The following is a 23,274-nucleotide window of genomic DNA, read 5'->3' as shown; positions in this document are numbered from 1 at the left end:
TTTTCATTTTCATTTACTTCCAGGAACTTTTTAATTTCCTCTTTTATTTCATCAATGACCCATTGTTCATTAAGTAATGAGTTATTTAGTTTCCAGCTGTTTGCATGTTTTTTGTCTTCACTTCTGTTGTTGAGTTCTAGTTTTATTGCATTGTGATCAGAATGTATGCACGGTATAATTTCTATTTTCTTATATTTGCTGAGGCTTGCTTTGTGCCCTAGGATATGATCTATTTTGGAGAAGGTTCCATGGGCTGCTGAGAAGAATGTATATTGTGTAGAAGTTGGATGAAATATTCTGTAGACATCAACTAGGTCCATTTAATCTATTGTATATTTTAGATCTTGGATTTCTTTATTGATTTTTTGTTTGGATGACCTATCTATTGATGATAATGGGGTGTTAAAGTCTCCCACAACCACTGTGTTGGAGTTAATATATGCTTTTAGGTCTTTCAGGGTATGTTTGATGAAATTGGGTGCATTGACATTGGTTGCATATAGGTTGGTATTTATTATTTCCTTTGGTCTATTTCCCCTTTTGTTAGCATGGATTGTCCTTCTTTATCTCGTTTGATCAATGTAGGTTTGAAGTTACTTTGTCACAGATATGTATTGCTACTCCTGCCTTTTTTCGGGGTCCATTGGCTTGGTAAATCTTTTCCAGCCTTTCATCCTAAGCCTATGTTTATTTTGTTGGTGAGATGGGTCTCCTGTAAACAACAAATTGTTGGATCTTCGTTTTTAATCCATTTCATCAAATGGTGCCTTATAATGGTTGAATTAAGTCTGTTAACTTTAAGTGTTAGTTGTGATAGGTATGTGATGATTCCTGTCATTTAGTTATCTTAGTTTGTTTGAAGGTTTGATTGTGTGTACCTAAGTTGAGGTTACTCTCTACTTTCTTGCTTTTTCTTTTCCTGTGGTTTGGTGTTGCCTGGCCTTTCATGGTTATGTTGGGTTTCATTTTCTGTGTGCAGAATCCCTTGAAGAATCTTTCATAGTGGTGGCCTGGAAGATCTAACCCCAAGCTCTTCTTGCTTTTAATGTTTCTGTTGAGAAGTCTGCTGTGATTTTGATGGGTTTACCTTTGTATGTTATTTGTTTTTTCTCTCTTACAGCCTTCAATATTCTTTCCCTAGTTTCTGAACTTGTTGTTTTAATGATAATATGTCGTGGGGTAATTCTATTTTGATCTGGTCTGCTTGGTGTTCTGGAGGCCTCTTGCATCTGTATGGGAATATCTTTCTCTAGATTTGGGAAATTTTATGTTATTATTTTGTTGAATAGATTATGCTTTCCCTTTGCTTGCACCTCTTCTCCTTCTTCGATGTCCATGATTCTCAAGTTTGGTCTTTTGATGGAGTCGGTGAGTTCTTGCATTTTGTTTTCACAGATCTTGAGTTGTTTAATTAATAGTTCTTCAGTTTTTCCTTAAATTACCAGTTCATCTTCGAGTTCTGAGATTCTGTCTTCTGTTTGCTCTTTTCTGCTGGATTGGCTTTCCGTTTTGTTTTGCAATTCTGTTTCATTCTTTTTTTCTGAGGTTTTCCATATCCTGAATCCCTTCCTCTTTAATGTTGTCTATTTTTGTCCTGAGTTCATTTATCTCTTTATTAATTGTGTTCTTTGTTTCACTTTGGTGTTTATACAGTGCTTCTATGGTTTCTTTTATTTCTTCTTGTGCTTTCTCAAATTCTCTATTTTTTTGTCTTGGAATTTCTTGAGTGTCTCCTGTACATTTTGGTTGACCATATCCAGTATCATCTCTATAAAATTCTCACTGACTACCTGTAGTATGTCTTCTTTTAAATTATTCTTGTGGGCTTCATTGGGTTCTTTGGCTTAGTTTATCTTCATTTTGTTGGAGTTTAGATCTGAGTATCTGTTTTCTTCATTTCCCTCTGGTTCCTGTATTAATATTTTGCTGTGGGGAAACTGGTTTCCCTGTTTTTTCTGTCTTCCCATCATTGCCCTGCATGTTGTTGTTGTCCCTGTACTGTGTGCAATTAAGTATTTTCTGGCTGTAATAATAGCACTAGTGATATTTAGAATGGAAAGGTGTGAGGGGATGGAAAGCAAGGAAGTTAAAGGAAAAGGGAAAAACAAATAACCAAGTAGAAAAAAAACAAAAGAGAGAAACAAACAAAAAAAGTTTCAAAGATATAAACAGGTAGAGACAGTGTACTAATCAACCATAAGCTGAAAAGGCATTAGAGAGACAGGGAGAGGATTGGAAATAAAAAATAAAAAGAATAAAGATAGGAATAAAAATAAAAAATAAGTAAATGAAAGAAAAAATATATATAAAATAAAATAACATAAAAAATAAAAAAAACTGAAATTAAAAAAAAAAAAACTCCAAGTTCAAATGCAATGAAGTTTCAGTCTTAATAATTTTGGTGTTCATCCCTCAGACTCCAATCCTGGAGATGGTGCCTCAGATGTTATTCTGTAGTTGTCTCATCAAAGAGATAACATACAATAGAACAAAACTGCAGAAAAGAAGAAAAAAAAATCATCAAAGTGTCCCAAGTTCAAATGCAATACAGTTTCAGTAAGTTTTTCAGCATGCAGGTGTAGTTCGGTTGTTTTCTCATCAAAGGTAGGGAAAGAGGAAAAAAAAGGAGTCTGGAGACAGTTCTGTGAATGGCTATCTGTAGTTGTGGCTTGCCTGCCCGCTGCCGTCAACCTGCTGTTGCTGGCGGTTATTAATGCAGATCTCTGGGGTGAACTTAGCACTCACCTGGCCCTGCAGGCTTTGTTTACTCAGAGTTCTCATGCGTGTGAGCCACTGCTACAAGCTTTCTCCTTTCCAAGCACACTGGGAGAGGTGACACTGTATCCGCTTTCTCAGGCCTGCATGTTTATTTACAGTTCATGTGGGAAGTGGGTCTTCCCCCTCTCCTGTGCAGTTCTCCTCCCACCGCCGCTTTTACAAGCTTTCCCGCTCCTGATTGCTGGGCGTGTGCTGCTGCTCCTGCCAACGGTCATATTTGTTTACAGCTCAGTGGGAGATGGGTCTTCCCCCCTCTCCTGTGGCATTTTCCTCCCTCCACCACTTACAAGCTTTCCCGCTCTTGGTTGCTGGGTGTGTGCCCCTGCTCCCACCCTCTCCGGCCAGGCCCGGCTTGTTTATTTACAGTTCTGTGAGGCATTCCCCTCCACCCCCTTTGGAGCTCAGGGCACCCCACCCTTTATGCCATGTGTCTTTATTGTTCTTATTGCTTATTACTCAATTTCTTTTTTTACCCTGGGTGGGGGTTGGTCTGTCCAGGAGGCTATGCTGATCTGGCCCAGGGTTGTCTGTGGAAGTACCGCATACCGCTGAGCTCACCTTGTGGTCCACATATTCCCAAGCCGTCTGGGCGTGGGCGACTGGCGGTGGCCTGGGGGCCCTCCTGGTTTCTTTGTTCAACGTGAAGTGGAGATTCTCTGCGCCAGCTGGAGGTGTGGAGAGGTCAAAGTTTTGCCTCTTCTTGGTGGCTTTGCCTGCAAGGTGTGTCTCCAGCATCTCTCCAAGATTTCACTATAGGAGGCATGATTTCTGCTTCCTCCCTCTAGCCGCCATTTGGAAACTCCTAAGCATTTATTAAATGTCTTGGATGTCTGTATGAATGAATCCCTACAACCTCTCCCTTCTTAAGCATTTTGAATTTCTATTTTAATTATCTTTGAAAAAGTTTACATATATTCTTATTCATTTTGTTAAGAAGATAACTATCTGAAGAAGCTCTACAAAAGTACATAGTAGTAAAAATTTTTGATTATCACAATCTCAAAGTACAACAATATAAAATAATGCTTCTTTCTGCAATAAATGTTTAATTTGCCTTCTTGATGCATTGCTGTTTTTCAACAGTGCTTAACTGTGAATGGAAAATGCATTTTGTTTACATGAAGCCCTTTGGCCATTAAAGAAATGGATTTTGAAAATTTAACTTAATGTCAAATTTCTCTTAAGGCTAGAAGCAGCCACGGCTTACAAAGAACACATTTAAAACTTAAATTGAGTACAGGATTATACATAACAGCTTCTGCAGGATGTGGCACAATTCAGTGAGATATTTTATTTTTTATTGCTTTATTTATATGCTTCTTACAAAGGGTGGCTGCAACAATTGGTTTTTATTTTATGTGAAACAATGGGTGGGGTCTAAGGAATAAAGTAGTAGATGGACAGACCACTCAGGAGCATCTCCCAAGTTATTTTTAGAAAACAGCAACTAAACACAAAAGTAAAACTTCCCATCAAGGAATTTTAACAGCTTAACTTTAGCTTGTCTCGTAGATTACTGTGCCCTCCCCTTAGTGGAAAAATGTGACGTCTTACTGAAAACCAATCACTCCACAACAATAAACATAGTCTACCCACAAAGCTCAGGAGTGGAAAGAGGCAAATATCCCCAAGAACAAACACAAAAACCTGACAACAGACCCTCTTAAATGAGGATAAAGGTTTTTCCAAAGTGCATGGACCGGAAAAGCTAGACCATAAAACAGTAAATACAACCATGCCTCCAAGACTCAGCTTGTGCTGATAGATGGGATAAGCAGGTTGTTTCACCTCGATGGCATATCCCATTTCTCTGCTGTATTTCATAACAGACAGAGCTAGCACTGCTATGTTAACAATGATAGATAGACTGCTTTGTCCTTTAAGATCTAGTTACTCCACAAGGCTGGAACCACTAAAACACATTTGTTCACTAAGTCTAAGAGTATAGCATCTATGCAAGTATGGGAAGCTGCTCACAGGCCTGCTCATGCTCACATGCACCAAGGTGACAGGCCCTTGGGAGTCAACTGCCGACTCTGCGTTCATGGTCCACCATTTCTCATCTCTCACGTGTTCTCTCAAGACTTTCCTATCATGGTAAACTCAAAACATTTGCACCTGGTTCTGGATACCCAATTAAAAAGAGAACAAAATCACAGGATAAGTACATGTTATAGAGATTAAAGAGTAGGGAACAGAAAAAAACCACGAATGTGCAGATTTCACCAGAAACCTGGGGGATCCACCTCCTGCATCTGTAGCAGAATGCTATTTGCCAGCATAAGTCCTTTCCCTCTTCACCCCGCTTCTTGGATCCCAAAGCACAACCAGTGCTTTTTACTTTTGAACCTGGTCTTCGAGATAGTGTGGAAGTCCATAAACACAACCTGGCTGAAAACAGATGATGTAACAAACCTACACTAACTGTCTGACAGTTATATTTATGTTATATATAAAAAAAACTAACTTTAAGATTTATTTTTGTAACTTTTTGAAACAAAAAACACAAAAAGGTGAGGGGTGGAGGAGCAGGCTCTGGAGAAGTGATCAAGACAAAAGGTCACAACAATGCCACACAGCACAGGGGACAGTTACTGTCTGAGACTCTGCAGACCAGTTCACACACTATGCAAAGCTGTTATAGGTCCAAGTCATAAAAGTCTTCAGCTCGTCGTGAAGCAAGTCCTACTCATCCTCAGAGTCTGTCAGCTCATTGTCCCTACCTGCAGCCAAAGAAACATCTTGCCCAACTCAAAGGTGACAACCTCCTCTTTGTCATTGTCAAAGGGGTTGCCATTCTCTCTTTCCTCAATGAGCTCCCAGAAGTGGTTCCTTCATTGGGCCCATAATCTCCTTGATGTTCCCACTTTCTGTCTGAGTGACTCCTTCTTATGGCCATCAGAGTATGCATGCTTATAAAAACAGTTCCCTCCAAATGGAACTTCCTTCCATGTCCTTTATTCAAATACCCCCATGTCTTGTTCCTCATTGCTTCCTTGTATTTCTGAAGTACTTTATGCTTTTCTTCTTTCTCCTCCACTTAGTGCTCACTTGGAATGACAAAATTAGATGTGATCTGGTATTCTGGGCAGGACTTAATGATCTTGCTTTCAAATTCCTTAGCACTCTTCTGATTGTGAATACACTTGAGACGGTAGGTGTGGTTACAGTTGGAGAGATCCTGAAGCAGCACTCACTGGGGTTGGCTTTTGTGTAGATCATCTCCATGCAGATGCCACACACCATCTTCTTCCTGCACTGCACAGCAAGAGAGTACTCCATGTTCTTCTCACAGGTCTCAATGAAAGATTTTATGTGCTGTGACCTCTGGGCCACATCCATCTGGTGTAGGACCTGCAGCCCACACGTATTACAGAGTTTCTGTGGAGATACACACAGTGAAATATTTTATAAAAGCAAAAATATTAAAACTTTACTTACATTCAACTTGAAAATTTAGAAGTATATCATAATTTCCAATATTAAAATGTGTGACTTATTATGTGCTTTTCTTCAATTTATCCCTGTGGTTACAGTTATAGAATATACTAGAAATCTTCATATAAACTGATATCTGTTCATTCTAAATATTTCCTGAACATTTTAGTCTTTTTGTAGTGTGGAGGAGGTATTTATTTGGAATAAGCATAGATGACTGAAAAGTCCAGACTTTGGAAATTTGTCTTTGCCAATTCCTAGCTATTATACCCTTGAAAAAAGTAAGTATTTTCTTGGAGCTTTTACAGTCTCTTTTGTAAAGTGGAATATGCTCACTTCATCTACTTGGTAGGATTTTTGTAGCAATTTAATAATATATCAATAAAAATAATCCACAATCTCTTATGTATTTTTTATATGCAATCTATATTGAAATTATATTGTTGCAGTTCAAATTAGTAAAAATATTGTTAGAAGTCTTTGTTCAATTATTACTGATATTTTAAAACTTACTTTTTTGAAGGCAATTGCAAAATAACTTTTATTTTCTAGATTTATTTAAGAAATGTATGTTATGCTGCTTTCATTCCCAGGTTCTCAGATTTCACTGCATAAGAGGGTGGCCATACATAATGATAATATCTATTTATTTCAAGACAGCTACAAGAAAGGATTCTTGATGTTTCACCACAAATGTTTGAGGAGATAAGATATACATATCCTAATTTGAGCATTCTACAATGTGTAGAACTCAATAAATAGGTATAATTAAAAAAAAATGTATGTTAACTATGTAAAATATGGATAAACAGCAATTCTATTAAAAGGTCCTCATAGACCCATCATTCAGAAATAACAATAACTCCTGAATATATGTACATAAGGTAATTTTTGAGGGCAACAGTTATGAAAGCAATATTTTCCAGGGTGCTGGTATGTAAACGGAGTTTTTTGTTCATTATGTGACTTTAAGGATCTCTCTTTTGAAGGCAGTAAAAAAATGTCTGCAAGATTTTACTCTAGATATTACCAACCCTGTTTCCTTAGTCTTTGTATTCGGTATCATTAGTCTGTCCTCATGGGAAGGAGCGTTTGCTGCCTGTGTTTTATAAAAGAAAAATTCTGCTTACTGCTTACCAGGCTATCCAGCTCATTGGTTGCCAACTCCCTACCACTTACCTGAGGCTGAGGTAGACTAATTTGTGCAGTAAGCAATGAGACTTTCAGTCCCTTAAAATGATTCACGGGTTGCAGTTGCAGTCCACACTTCATAATAACATGACTTTCCACTGAACCACAGGGCTTCCTCTCCTCTCAGTTTATCTTTTGATAAAATTTCAACCTTTTAGCCTTCTGGATGAGCATTTGAAAGCTAATGAAACTTATAGGCTTCAAGAAAACATTTTTCAGGGTAGATTAGATTGTGAGAAACTTAACTATTTTTAATTTTTACTTTTAGATTCACATTTAAGAAATACATACTTTTTCTCAGGAAAAACCTTTTTTAAATTTTAGAGAAATTATTCATGCCCATTATTTTTGTCTCGAATTACAACTTCCTAAATGAGTGCTATTCCAGAATTTTTGTTTAAAATAATCCAGAGTAAAATTTTATGATTTTTATGAGTATTGAGTATAATTCCCCAAATTTACCCATGTCTGTTTTTTAAACATGAAAGGAAAAAGACAATTGGTTCAAATCAAGAAATATGGGAACTAAAATACATGTTTTTATTGTATCCTTGAAGTATTTTAGTTAAAAATATGCAAAATTAAAAGAATATATCAAAATAGAACACATTAATTGCTATTATGGAATGCAAAAATATGACCAAATGAAAAATTTAACATTTCTCTGGCATAAATGTGTAAGAATATTCTCAAAGTTTATAACAAAAAGGAATTTGGTTAAATATAGTAAAGGAAATGAGGCACTGTTAATTTTAAAGAACTATAATGTGTTTATATACTATTTTCAAGAGTTACATTAATAATTTTTTGACAAGTGGTAGGTCTTAAACAAATAATGTATTTTCCTTGGTCCTAGTGGTTTTGGATGTGGTTCCCACATATGGTCTTCTCTAATGTATCAGATAAATCAACCTGACCTTTTGTTCAGAACTCACTGTTGAGTAGGGAGAGTAGAATTTCATTGGTCTGCAGCCTGACTTCTGTATTCATGCATTGTCTTCCTGTGCAGTACCTGGAGGCTAAAAAACAAAGCAAAACATTCCCCAGATGTCCTTGTGGCTAAGGTTCCAGGAGTAATTTGGACTCCTCCAACCATGTACACTTTTGGAAGATTTGAATTCTAAAGTTAAGTTAGTGGGGCAGAGACCTTAATTCTGCTGTCCTGGCAGTGGCACAGGCAGCATGGAGCTGAGACACTGGCTTCCTGACTCAGCAAGTTTCTCTAGCAGCTGATGCAACATCCCCAAACAGTAGCAGCACTTGGGCAATTCCTGGGGAGCTGGGAACTTCTTGGATATCTGCCTACAGCTTGATTTGTCTTGATCTCTAGATAATCCAGAAATTTTAAAACTCTGATGATTTTTTTTTCTGTAAGTTTCTGCAGTTAGTAATGGAACTGGAATCAATAAAGGACCTACCTCCATTATAAGATATTCAAGAGGATTTTGATTATTCATTCTGGATGATGGATACTGAAGATGACCCAACATGGCTTGATTTGTCTTTTGACCTATGATTTAGTGAGCATTACTAGTAAATAAAAAGAAGTTTCTGCACAGACTTTTGGAGACAAATATTCAGGATGTAAGTGAAAGTGTGTTTTTTTCCCAATCTTTTTTTTTTATAGGAACTAACTTTATTCAGTGAGATAAACAACTATTAAAAATACACATATTAGCTGAATTATTAGAAGTTAATGATGAAAGTAATTAAAAGGTAATCTATTTGAGCAAGGTATGAGAGTGAACTTGTATCTCTCTATCATTGCCTTTATCTGTTCAACACATAATTTATGATGTTTTAGACATCAATTCCTTTGAAAGGCCTTCTCTGCTCCTCCCATGCCTGATTCTCTATAAAGTGTGTGCACATGCATGTGCACAGACACAGAGGGTCCCTACTTAACTACTCTGTACACAATTATATTAATACTTTGGTCAAAATGCATGGGAATGATTTGATTAGTCAGTCTTACATTCTTGATCACAAGGTTGATGAGGATGGTAAGAATTGTGTTTTATTCTATATTACTTTTATTTTTTATTAACATATATAAGTTGTACAAGGGGAATTCATTGTGACATTTACATTTGTGATTACAATGTATCTAAATTAGATTCACCACCTCCATCATTCTCACTCATCCCTCTTCTTCCCTTCTTAGAACAATTTCAGCAGATTTCTTTTTCTATTTTTATAAATGTATACAAAGTACATTGATCATATTCATGCTTCTTCACTCTCTGTTTACCATCCCCCCTCTCACTGGTACCCACCCTTGGACAGGACCCATTTTACCTTCCTGTCCTTCATTTTTTTACATGTGTATTGATTGTTCAGGGAGGTTTTGCCTTGATATTTTGTACATGTATGAAATCAGAGAATTGTGTTTTTATTAACCTTTGAATAAAAAATTGTTGGTAAACTGAACAAATGAGAAGCAGGAGTAAGGAGAATGTGAGGAGGATAGCATAGTGAAGAAAAGAAACTGTTGGACAAGGAGTCTGGACACCCATTGTTGTAGTTGTCTGTTGCTACAAAATAAATTCACCCCCCTTCCTGCTGAACTAAAACAATGAGTGATCATTTTTCATTTTTCTATGGGTGGCAGGCAAGTCTTCTGTTTCCTGTGTTGTTGTTTGGCTCTCTGGGAGAGGTAGAAGAACCAAAGTGACTTTCCTCAAATGGTCAGTAGTTGGTGCTGTCTTTTATGAAGATAAGAGATAATTGTGGACACTGAAGTTCTTCAGGGTTCTGCTTTGGAAGTTCAAAAACTCAATTTTCCTGTACTTTATTGGCCAAACATGTTCTGGACAGTCTAGATTCAAGGGGAAGGCAAACAGATATCACTCCTGAAGTGTCTATAACCAAAGTTATATGGCAAAATAAAGATGGAAGTTGCTGTCCTTCTTTTGAAAGCATTCTTTACCACAGTCTAATTTTATTTCTGTTTCTCCTTAGGCTTAAAATAATTCTTCCAAGTCTTTACAATGATAGCAATTAGTAATTGACTTGATAAATTCCCTTTTAGCTACAGGGTTATATGATATAATGATATTTTTGATCAAAAGATTTGTATTGAAATTTGAGCCTGATTTGATCTTGTCTCTTTTAAAATTTGAAATTTATCAGACTCCCCCCCCCACAGGTTCCCATAAGCTTCAAGTTGGTTTTAGAGTACTAGTAGTCAGAGTAAGTGTTATCAGACCACCCACATCAGTATATTCTGGGACCTGAGAGGTTTTTTTTTTTTTTTTTTTTAGAAATACAAATTAATGGGTTCATCTGAGAACTACTGAGTCAGAATCTATGGAATGGTACCTAGGAGTCTGGGTTTCAAGAAACCCTCTGGGAAAATATGGTACATGCAGTGGTAAAGAGTATGTTGCAGGAAGCAAAAAAGCAAGCAGCAATGTACATCAAAGCAATGCTGCCTATGACCATGCAGTTAGTCAAAATTCAGGGATGATAATATGATTAAATACTAAAAATTCTCATCTCAACCCATGACGTTAGAATTCCACTACTACAGATGTATCTGTTGCATGTAATTCTGGGAATCTGGTGTTAAAATGACCCCCGTAAAGAGAGGAGAAACGTAACTGGCAATTAATTTTTGAGCAGCCAAGATTACCTCATTGTCTCTTTTGGAACCCACATAAGAAAGATGTAAAGAAACAGAACACCAGGAGATTCCAAGATGGTGGCTAGAGGGAGGAAGCAGAAAGTGTGCCTCCTACAGTGAAACTTGGAGAAACACTGGAGACACACCTGGCAGGCAAGGCCACCAAGAAGAGGCAAAACTGTGACTCCTCCACACCTGTATATATTTTATTTTCCTTCATTTACTTATTTTTTTATTTTTATTCTTATTTTTACTCTTTTTATTTTTTATTTTCAATCCTCTCTCTGTCTCTCTAATGCCTTTTCAGCTTATGGTTGATTAGTACACTGTCTCTCCCTGTTTATACCTTTGAAGCTTTTTTTGTTTGTTTCCTTCTATTTTTTTTTCTACTTGATTATTTGTTTTTCCCTTTTCCTTTAACTTCCTTGCTTTCCATCCCCTCACACCCTTCTATTCTAAATATCACTAGTGCTATTATTACAAGCCAGAAAATACTTAATTGCACAGTACAGGGACAATAACGACACTAAGGGCAATGATGGGAAGACAGAAAAAACAGGGAAACCATCTTCCCCACAGCAAAATATTAGTACAGGAGCCAGAGGGAAATGAACAAAACAGATATTCAGATCCAAACTCCAACAAAATGAAAATAAACTATGCCAAAGAACCCAATGAAGCCCACAAGAATAATTTAAAAGAAGACATACTACAGGTATTCAATGAGAATTTTATAGAGATGATACTGGATATGGTCAACCAAAATGTACAGGAGACACTCAAGAAATTCCAAGACAATAAAAATAGAGAATTTGAAAAAGCACTAGAAGAAATAAAAGAAACCATAGAAGCACTGTATAAAGACCAAAGTGAAACAAAGAACACAATTAATAAAGAGATAAATGAACTCAGGATGAAAATAGGCAACATTAAAGAGGAAATGACCCAGGATATGGAAAACCTCAGAATAAAGAACGAAACAGAATTGCAAAACAAAATGGAAGGCCAATCCAGCAGAATAGAACAAACAGAAGACAGAATCTCAGAACTCGAAGATGAACTGGTAATTCAAGGAAAAACTGAAGAACTATTAATTAAACAACTCAAGACCTGTGAAAACAAAATGCAAGAACTCACCGACTCCATCAAAAGCCCAAACTTGAGAACATGGGCATCAAAGAAGGAGAAGAGGTGCAAGCAAAGGGAATGTGTAATATATTCAACAAAATAATAACAGAAAATTTCCCAAATTTAGAGAAAGATATTCCCATACAGATGCAAGAGGCCTCCAGGACACCAAACAGACCAGATCAAAATAGAACTACCCCACGACATATCATCATTAATACAACAAGTACAGTAACTAGGGAAAGAATATTGAAGGCTGTAAGAGAGAAAAAACAAATAACATACAAAGGTGAACCATAAAAATCACAGAGAATTCTCAACAGAAACATTAAAAATAAGAAGAGCATGGGGTGAGATGTTCTGGGCACTGAATGAAAATAACTTCAACGCCAGGATATTCTATACAGCAAAACTATCATTCAAAATAGATGGAGCATTAAAAGTCTTCCATGATAAGCAGAAACTAAGACAATATGTGACCACAAAGCCCCCACTACAAAAGATTCTTCAAGGGATTCTCCACACAGAAAGTGAAACCCAACTTAACCATGAAAGGCCAGGCAGCACCAAAGTATAGGAAAAGAAAAAGCAAGAAAGTAGAGAGTAACCTCAACTTAGGTACACACAATCAAACCTTCAAACAACTAAGACAACTAAATGACAGGAATCACCACATACCTATCAGTACTAACACTTAATGTTTTCGGACTTAATTCACCCATCAAAAGGCACCGTTTGATGAAATGGATTAAAAAGGAAGATCAAACAGTTTGTTGCTTACAGGAGACCCATCTCACCGACATAAATAAGCATGGGATTAGGATGAAAGGCTGGAAAAGATTTACCAAGCCAATGGCCCCCAAAAACAGGCAGGAGTAGCAATATGTATCTCTGACAAAGTAGACTTCAAACCTACACTGATCAAACTAGACAAATAAGGACATTCCATACTAATAAAAGGGGAAATAGACCAAAGGAAATAACAATTATCAACCTATATGCACCCAATGTCAATGCACCCAATTTCATCAAACATACCCTGAAAGACCTAAAAGCATATATTAACTCCAACACAGTGGTTGTAGGAGACTTTAACACCCCATTATCATCAATAGATAGGTCATCCAAACAAAAAATCAATAAAGAAATCCAAGATCTAAAATATACAATAGATCAAATGGACCTACTTGATGTCTACAGAACATCTCATCCAACTTCTACACAATATACATTCTTCTCAGCAGCCCATGGAACCTTCTCCAAAATAGATCATATCCTAGGGTACCAAGCAAGTCTCAGCAAATATAAGAAAACAGAAATTATACTGTGCATTTTATCTGATCACAATGCAATAAAATTAGAACTCCACAACAAAAGTAAAGACAAAAAACATGCAAACAACTGGAAACCGAATAACTCATTAGTTAATGAACAATGGGTCATTGATGAAACAAAAGAGGAAATTAAAAACTTCCTGGAAATCAATGAAAATGAAATACAACCTATTGGAACCTATGGGACACAGCAAGGCAGTCCTAAGAGGAAAGTTTATAGCCATGAGTGCATATATTAAAAAGACTGAAAGATCCCAAGATAACGACCTAATGATACATCTCAAACTCCTAGAAAAACAAGAACAAGCAAATGCCAAAACAAATAGGAGAGAAATAATAAAAATAAGATCTGAAATCAACAAAATAGAAACCAGAAAAACCATACAAAGAATTAATGAAACAAAAAGTTGGTTCTTTGAAAAAATGAACAAGATTGACAGACCCCTGGCAAACCTGACTAAAATGAGGAGAGAAAAAGCCCAAATTTGTAGAATCAGGAATGCTAAAGGGGAGATAACAACAAACACCATGGAAGTCCAGGAAATCATCAGAGAGTACTTCGAGAACCTATCTTCAAATAAATTTGAAAATCTTAAAGAAATGGACAGATCTCTAGATACATATGATCATCCAAAACTGAACCAAGAGGAAATTAATCACCTGAATAGATCTATAACACAAAATGAAATTGAAGCAGCAATCAAGAGTCTCCCCAAAAAGAAAAGTCCAGGACCTGATGGATTCTCTGCTGAATTCTATCAGACCTTTAAAGAAGAACTGATACCAACCCTCCTTAAACTGTTCCCCAAAATAGAAAGGGAAGGAAAACTGCCTAACACATTTTATGAAGCCAGTATTACACTTATCCTCAAATCAGGCAAAGACATCTCCAAAAAGGAGAACTATAGGCCAATCTCCTTAATGAACATTGATGCAAAAATTCTCAACATTATAATGGCAAATTGAATTGAACAACACATCAAAAAGATCATTCACCACGACTAAGTAGGCTTCATCCCAGGAATTCAGGGGTGGTTCAACATATGAAAATCATCAACGTAATAAACCACATTAACAGAAACAAAGAAAAAAAACCACTTGATCATCTCAATAGATGCAGAAAAAGCCTTTGATAAGATCCAACACAATTTCATGATAAAAGCTCTAAGAAAACTAGGAATAGAAGGAAAGTACCTCAACATTATAAAAGCTACATATGACAAACCTACAGCCAGCATTACACTTAATGGAGAAAAACTGAAACCATCCCTCTAAAATCAGGAACTAGACAAAGATGCCCACTCTCTCCACTCCTATTCAACACAGTACTGGAATTCCTAGCCAGAGCAATTAGGCAAGAAGAAGGAATAAAAGGAATACAAATAGGTGAAGAAACTGTCAAAATTTCCTTATTTCCAGACAACATGATCCTATACCTTAAAGACCCAAAAAACTCAACTCAGAAGCTTCTAGACATCATCAATAGCTATAGCAAGGTAGCAGGATATAAAATCAACATAGAAAAATCATTAACATTTCTATACACTAATAATGAACAAACTGAAAAAGAATATATGAAAACAGTTCCATTTACAATAGCCTCAAAAAAATCAAATATCTAGGTGTAAACCTAACAAAGGATGTGAACGACCTCTACAAGGAAAACTATAAACTTCTGAAGAAAGAGATTGAGGAAGACTATAGAAAGTGGAGAGATCTCCCATGCTCATGGATTGGTAGAATCAACATAGTAAAAATGTCGATACTCCCAAAAGTAATCTACATATTTAATGCAATTCCCATCAAAATTCTAATGACATTCATTAAAGACATTGAAAAACCTACCGTTAAATTTATATGGAAACACAAGAGGCCATGAATAGCCAAGGCAATACTCAGTCAAAAGAACAATGCAGGAGGTATCACAATACCTGACTTCAAACTATATTACAAAGCAATAACAATAAAAACAGCATGGTACTGGCACAAAAACAGACATGAAGGCCAGTGGAACAGAATAGAGGACCCAGATATGAAGCCACACAACTATAACCAACTTGTCTTTGACAAAGGCGCTAAAAATATACGATGGAGAAAAAGCAGCCTCTTCAACAAAAACTGCTGGGAAAACTGGTTAGCAGTCTGCAAAAAACTGAAACTAGATCCATGTATATCACCCTATACCAATATTAACTCAAAATAGATCAAGGATCTTAATATCAGACCCCAAACTCTAAAGTTGGTACAGGAAAGAGTAGGAAATACTCTGAAATTAGTAGGTATAGGTAAGAACTTTCTCAATGGAACCCCAGCAACACAGCAACTAAGAGATAGCATAGATAAATGGTATTTCATAAAACTAAAAAGCTTCTGCTTAACAAAAGAAATGGTCTCTAAACTGAAGAGACCACCCACAGAGTGGGAGAAAATATTTGCCAGCTACACATTAGACAAAGGACTGATAACCAGAATATATAGGGAACTTAAAAAACTAAATTCTCCTAAAACTAATGAACCAATAAAGAAATGGACAAGTGAACTAAACAGAACTTTCTCAAAAGAAGAAATCCAAATGGGCAAAAAACAAATGAAAAAATGCTCACCATCTCTAGCAATAAAGGAAATGCAAATTAAAACCACACTAAGATTCTACTTCACCCCTGTTAGAATAGCCATCATTAGCCACAGCCACCAACAACAGGTGTTGGCGAGGATGCAGGGAAAAGGAACCCTCTTACACTGTTGGTGGGAATGTAAACTAGTACAACCACTCTGGAAAAAAATTTGGAGGCTACTTAAAAAGCTAAACATTGATCTACCATTTGATCCAGCAATACCACTCTTGGGGATATACCCAAAAGACTGTGATACAGGTTACTCCAGAGGCACCTGCACACCCATGTTTATTGCAGCACTATTTACAATAGCCAAGTTATGGAAACAGCTAAGATGCCCCACTACTGAAGAATGGATCAAGAAAATATGGAATTTTATGCAGCCATGAAGGAGAATGAAATGTTGTCATTAGCAGGTAAATGGATGGAATTGGAGAACATCATTCTGAGTGAGGTTAGCTTGGCCCAAAAGACCAAAAATCGTATGTTCTCCCTCATATGTGGACATTAATTAGATCAAGGGCAAACACAACAAGGGGATTGGACTTTGAGCACATGATAAAAGCAAGAGCACAAAAGGGAGATATAAGAATAGGTAAGACACTTAAAAATTTAGCTAGTATTTGTTGCCCTCAATGCAGAGAAACTAAAGCAGATACCTTAAAAGCAACTGAGGCCAATAGGAGAAGGGGTCCTGGAACTAGAGAAAAGGTTAGATCAAAAAGAATTAACCTAGAAGGTAACACCCACGCACAGGAAATCAATGTGAGTCAGCTCCCTGTATAGCTATCCTTATCTCAACTAGCAAAAACCCTTGTTCCTTCCTATTATTGCTTATACTTTCTCTTTAACAAAATTAGAGATAAGGTCAAAATAGTTTCTGCAGGGTAGCGAGGGGGTTGGGGGGAGAGGGAGAGGGCGAAGTGGGTGGTAAGCGAGGGGGTGTTGGCAGGGGGGAGAAATGACCAAGCCTTGTATTCACATATGAATAATAAAACAATAAAAATTAAAAAAAAAATAAAGTTAAAAAAAAAAGAAAGAAAGAAAGAGAATACCAGACAACAAGTGTATTTATTTTGGAATAAAAATCTTGTTTTGAAGAAAAGATTAACCTTTGTGATCTTAGTTATCCTTGAAAAAGAAGAAAAACCCATAATGGTTAGCTGGGAATGAGGAAAAAGTTTCAGGGCCATTGTGGTAGCATGAGAGGGTGGGAGGGGATGAACGAAGTGGAAGTGGAGAGACACCAGGCCTAATTTCTGGTTCTGAATCATCTATCCTGCCTGTTACCATAACAGTAGATTACAAGTTGCTCATGAATAATAGAAAAAATGAAGAAAAGAAATGATGGGAGTGTAATAGGAGGGGAAAGTGAGAGGAATATTGGGACTATTTGCAGTAGCTGAGATGTGAAGACAGAAGCAAGTCTTCCCAAAACGCGACCTGTTATCTACAGTAGTCTCTACCAGTGACTTAAATAATAATATAGAAGCAAGAAAACAAGTGATTCACAACTGCAAACATTCCCATAGTCCTTATTTTGAGACCCAGTTACTTGTCCCCTTCATTGCCAGTTACAAGGGAGGCTGGGAAATGTCTTCTGGCAGCTGTGTGCCTAGAAGAAAAGAAAAAGTCATGATTTAGTATACAGCTGTCTCTGCCACACAGATACAAATAACATTTCGTTAAAAATGACTTATCCCAAGTCTATCTTTTGATAGCAAACATGAACATGAAAAAAATAAATTAAAGAATAGTTAATGTTTATCTGTGGTCACACTGATATAAAATAAATGCATTGGTTTTTTTTTTTTTTTTTAGAAGATTGCTTAATTTCAGGCTTAGCAGCATTTACTTTTCCAGATGGAATATTATCTCCTCTTGACAGAGCAAATAATTTAGGCCTATGACTTGCAACATGTTATTTTTCCGTAGCTGTTTTATATTAAATGTTTAAATATTATTGCCATCTAGAAATCCTAAAAAAACAAAAAACAAAAAACAAGAATACTAATGGAAAAAGTTAGGAATGGCACATGCGTATAACTGCAGCACTTGGGAGGTTGAGCAACAGGGGGATGAGTTTAAGACCAGCCTGGAGCTATTACATAATGAGACCCTGCCTCAAAACACCAGCTCAAAACAAAACAAATATTGTTGATGGAAGCAAAATTCACTTAACAAAATACAATTTGATTTTAAATTAAAAAATAATTAAAGTTCTAAATGAGAGAAAGATCACAGAACTGCAGCTATCAAGAACATATTGAATGTTGAAGAGAAAGGTGAGATGTTCAGGTCAAGTTCCACCTTGGACAGTTACCAGATTTTTTAGCATTGAATAAATTACTTAGCATTCTGGGAGGACTTGGTTTCTATGTCTGTGAAATATACAAAGTTGAGAAGTTGAGAATTAGGATTAACTAATCCTGAAAGTCCATTCTACTTCTAAAGGCTTAAAAGAGAAATTGTGGTATTTAGACACAATGGAATTTTATTCAACCATAAAGAAGAATGAAATTTTGTTGTTTGCAGGTAAATGGATGGAACTGGAAGACATCATCTTAAGAGAAGTTAGCCAGGTTCAGAAAGCCAAAAGCCACATGTTTTCTCTTATATATGAAATTTAGACCTAATACAAATATAGCAGTACTATGAAAAACAGTCTCACAAAGGGGAGGTCACATACAAGAAGGGGAGGGTACAAATAGGAAGCTAAGAAAGTGAATATGATTGATGTACTTCCTATACAAGAATGAATATAGAATTTTTTAAGCCTATTGAAATCACCATAAGAAGGGGACTAAAGTAGAAAGGAGAAAAATAATGGAGATGAACCAATTCAGTTTATATACACATGGAAATGTCACAAAGAAAATCCCTGTATAGCTATCTTAAACAAAAATGTCATTTTTTTTTCTCTCACAAAATCAGAGAACAGGAGGGAAGAACAGGTCCTGTCTGGGAGGCTGGTACCAGTGGGAGGGAGGAGGATGTGGGGAAAGGGTGTAGTAGGGTAAATATGGTATAAATACCTTGAACACATGTATGTAAATGGAAAAATGAGACTTGTTGAAACTATTCCAGGAATGAGATGGGGGGGGGGGATAAAAGAGAATGGTGAAGGGGGTGAATTCAAGTATAATATATAATATATTTGATATATTGTAAGAACTTTTGTAAGTGCCACATGTACCCCCAGCACAACAATAAAAAATACAGCTTAATAGACACATCAATCACAAAAGCAGTGTCTTGAGCACCTGCAACTATAGTAGATAAACCTCCTTAAGTAGGACTAAAACTGAGAACATTTCAGGCACATTGGTATGTGTGGAATTTCCTTTGTTGGAATAGAAATACAGTTGTTGGAAGCATAATGAGATAATTAATATTCATATCTGCAAAGTTCTTAACATAGTGCCTTGCAGAGCTCAGTAAGTTAGCTAATTTTAGCCATAAGAGAATCATTTCAGAACACTTTACAACCCTCAAAATTCAAAACATTTTTTTCTTCTTATTGTGCTATTATCTAAAAAACCCTCCAGATCTTTTATGGCTTGACTATGTCCCAAAATGTTCATATGTTAGAACAACGCAATGATAATGAGAGGTTATGTGGCCTTTAAAAAGAGATACCTTTCTTATGGGACTGGGTTAATTCTCCTGATTGCTGCTGTGACAGTGGGTTGGGTTGGTAAGATTCCAGTGAAATAGGGAGGAAATAGGGAGAGGAAGTCTCTCTCTCTCTCTTTTTTTTTTTTTTTCCATGCTTGGATTCACCCCATCCACTGCTCTCTTTCATCCCTGATGAAAGAGACCCTGATTTCTTGACCAGTTTCAACAGGTATCATTTTTGCTTTTATATATATGTGTATACATTATTCCCAATGTATTCATCCTCCTACCCCTTTCCCTACCTCCTCTCCCCTCCCACTGGTACCAACTGGCCCCCTCCCCTGGGCAGAGCCTATTCCGCTCTCTTGTTCTCAGATTTTGTAGAAGAAAAAAACATAAAAGATAAAAAGGGAAACATAGTGCTTTCTTGTTTGATATAAAGATAGCTGCACAGGGAGACTCTTTATGTTGTTCCCATGTTCATATGTATTACAGCCCAAATTGATCCATCTCTACCAGTGGCGAAGAAGTCTCTTGATCACCATCTTTTAACCAGTCTCAGATCTCCTGTCAGGACCTCCTATTGGTGAAACCTAATGAGAAAATGGAGGGCAAGAAGCCTGGGCAATTCGGTCTGCAGGAGCATCCTGAAGGAGAACATCCTGGGCAGATGCCCTGAAGAAGAATGAATAAAACCTTAATGACCAAATTCTCGACATGACCTGCTAGATCCTGGAGGAGCTGGCACTTTTCTACTTCATGGTCACTTGTCTCCTATTTCACTGAGTATAGACCACATTTGGGCTTTTCATTTTTATTCCAGTCTTGGTGCCTTTACACATGCTGCTCCCTCTGTCTGATAAGTTCCTGTCCAGTTCTTCACCTTGTTAAATTTTAATCATCCCCTAAAGCTCAGCTTAAAAGACACTTCCTCAAGGAAATCTTACCTGACTCTCCAGACTAGGTCAGATCATGGTGGAATTTTCTCCATTGTAGGACCTATTGCTGTAATTAAATATGTACTTTTTTCTTACTTAAAAGAATCTTTGGATTCTTGGCTATGAACACAATTTTGCCTATTTTGTTCACTACTGATTTCTGAAATGTTGTGAATACAAACACTGAAACCCAATAAACATTGCTGGGTTGGATGAATGATCAAATGAATGAATAAATAATTTGTCATGGTTTATCCAAAAAATGCAAAACTCTTGCATATGCCTATTTAACTTATATCAAATTACATATGAAATACTGTGAGGGAAGATTTGTCTTGATCTGGTTTTCTTCTCTTGTGTCTATTTCCATTGTGTTCTATTTAGGTAGGAGAATAAAAGAAAAAGATTTGCATATCTCACATTTAAATTATTACTTTCTGTAAAACTAAAGTGCCACAGGGACCTTGTGAGGTCAGTATTTAAAAGGGCAGAGTTGTGATCCAATGTACTACAGCTGCCAGTTTCTCCTTATTGTATTATGTGCTTCCCCTTCTCAGTGGGTGGTAGAAACCTCTGAGGGAATAAAAAGCCATTGTGATTCATCCCTTACCTCCAATTTTCTCTGTGTTTCATTTTTCCCTGAAGGATATTTCTCCCTGGAAATTAGATGAAGTAAAGGAGGGCTTCATGTGGTAGAGATATTCTGAAAATGAGTTATTTTCAACACAGGACATGTCCATCAAAGGATTTTAGTATTTTAGGTGATGTGCAAGCATTGTTATTATTAGTTCTTCTGCTAGATACAGTGTAGATAATGATTTTCTTTACTTGATAGTTATATAAAGTATGGTACTGAATTGCTTCTCTCCATGGCTCTACAAAGTCAGTGTGTTAATATACTGAACATGAAACAGCCAACAGATGAACAGGAGTCTGCCTAACCTTAGTGATTGTGTCAAACGAGAAGAGAAGAGGTCAAGAGAAGTCTGAGCAGTCCCAATATTAAAAGGATTGGACAGATATCAGTTCATCCTTTGGTATTTTGTATGCAGTCTATCCCTTGAAAGTTGGGGCTGTTCAGAGTTCCTCTCTTGACCTGTTTTCTTTCTTCTTCTTTGATGTAATTACTAGAGTTAGCCTCACCAACTCCATGGCTTGGATTAAACACACACACACACACACACACACACACACACACACACACACACACACCCTTCTAAGATTTTATCAATAACCCAAGTCCGCTCATTGGGTCCAGATCTGCATTTCCAAGTGACTTTTTCTACTCTCTTATAAATCTACAACCAATTATCTTCTCATGCTTGAATTCTTTCTCTCTTCATACCTAATCATCCACCATATCTTTTCAATTCTGCTTTCAAAATTTTTCATTAACCGACCTTCACTATTTTCTCTCCATTGCTATTTTATTGGGTCAGTTTCTCAATATCTTAATAAAATAATCTGTGGTTTTCCTTTTTCATCATGGTTTTTATGGACTGTGTCTCAATGTTCTCCAAAAGCTCATAGGCTAAAGGCTTGATCACTAGCCTGAGGTGTTATCAGTAGGTGGCAGAACATTTAGAAGGTGGGGTCCAGTGAATGGAAATTGGGACATTGGGGGCATGCCCTTGAAGAGGATATTGGGAATCCCCCCCCCTTCCTATAGGATCAGAAACAATGGTTTCAACCAATCATGGGCTGAAAGTTCTGAAAATTTGAGTTGAATAAATTTTTCTTCCTTTAAATTTAAAGAAAGTTTGCTTATGTCAGGTATTTTGTCACAGAGAAAAACATCTAACTAACACATCTGTCTTCTGGGCAAATGGCCACTTCTTAAGAAATAAACAATGTAAGAATTACACTAAAAGTACTTGTACTTTTGCTTCCTTAATTTATAAGGAGATTTGTTGTGATAGTAAGGTTTACATCACTGTGACCAACTACCTGAGAAAAGTTTTAAAAGGAGGAAAAGATTTATTTTGGCTCATGGTTGTTTGGCTCCATCATTTTGGGCCTATGCTAAGGCAGAACATCATGGCAAAAGTGTGTGGTACAGCAAAGATGCTCACCTCATGATAGCTAGGAAGGAGGGGGAAGGGCAGAGAGAGAGAATCCCAGGAGCTCAGGACAGAATATACTATTTAAAGTTTGCCCCCAGTTACCTACTTCCTCCAACTAGGCCCTACATCCTAGAGTTTCCATACCTCCCAATGACCCAACAGTACTACCCATTGGGACCAAGTCTTGAGCACATGGCAGTTGAAGGACACTTCAGATCCAAACCATAACCTTTATTTAATCATTTATTTAATTATTCAGTAAGCCTTTATTGAATGCCTACTATGTGTCAGTTACTGAATCTAGACCTACAGTCCTTTCCAAACAAGGACATAGTCTCGTGGTAGATATCTATATGTATGTGTGTGTATAGACATATATATGTAGATAAATGTAGGGATTAATGGTATCTTACCTAAAGTCTAAGATATAATTGTATTTGTTCATGTCTAGCAAATGAAGAGGGCAGGGTAGCCTCTTATAAGAAAAACAAAATGAAGACTACTTATAGTTTTCCAGTTTCTCTTACTATTGTTAATTGAAGAAAA

General features: G+C 36.7%; 1 long non-coding RNA gene and 1 pseudogene across 1 annotated transcript in view; both read right to left on the bottom strand.

Annotated features, from left to right (window-relative positions):
* Positions 1 to 3,808: 3,808 nt before the first annotated feature.
* On the bottom strand, positions 3,809 to 11,746 carry LOC141420699 (E3 ubiquitin-protein ligase makorin-1-like; annotated as a pseudogene).
* A 5,415-nt stretch (positions 11,747 to 17,161) lies between these two features.
* The window catches only part of LOC141417361 (uncharacterized), a 69,830-nt gene continuing 63,717 nt past the window's right edge, over positions 17,162 to 23,274 (bottom strand). The window contains exons 4-5 of the long non-coding RNA XR_012441898.1: positions 21,276 to 21,321; positions 17,162 to 17,724 (exon numbers count right to left, since the gene is read on the bottom strand). This is a non-coding gene — a long non-coding RNA (uncharacterized lncRNA). The remainder of the gene's footprint in view (positions 17,725 to 21,275; positions 21,322 to 23,274) is intronic.

The sequence above is a fragment of the Castor canadensis genome, chromosome 2 (genome assembly GCF_047511655.1).
Source record: "Castor canadensis chromosome 2, mCasCan1.hap1v2, whole genome shotgun sequence".
Classification (NCBI taxonomy): domain Eukaryota; kingdom Metazoa; phylum Chordata; class Mammalia; order Rodentia; family Castoridae; genus Castor; species Castor canadensis.
Note: the sequence above shows the minus strand (reverse complement) of the source record. Positions and strands in the feature narration are given on the sequence as shown.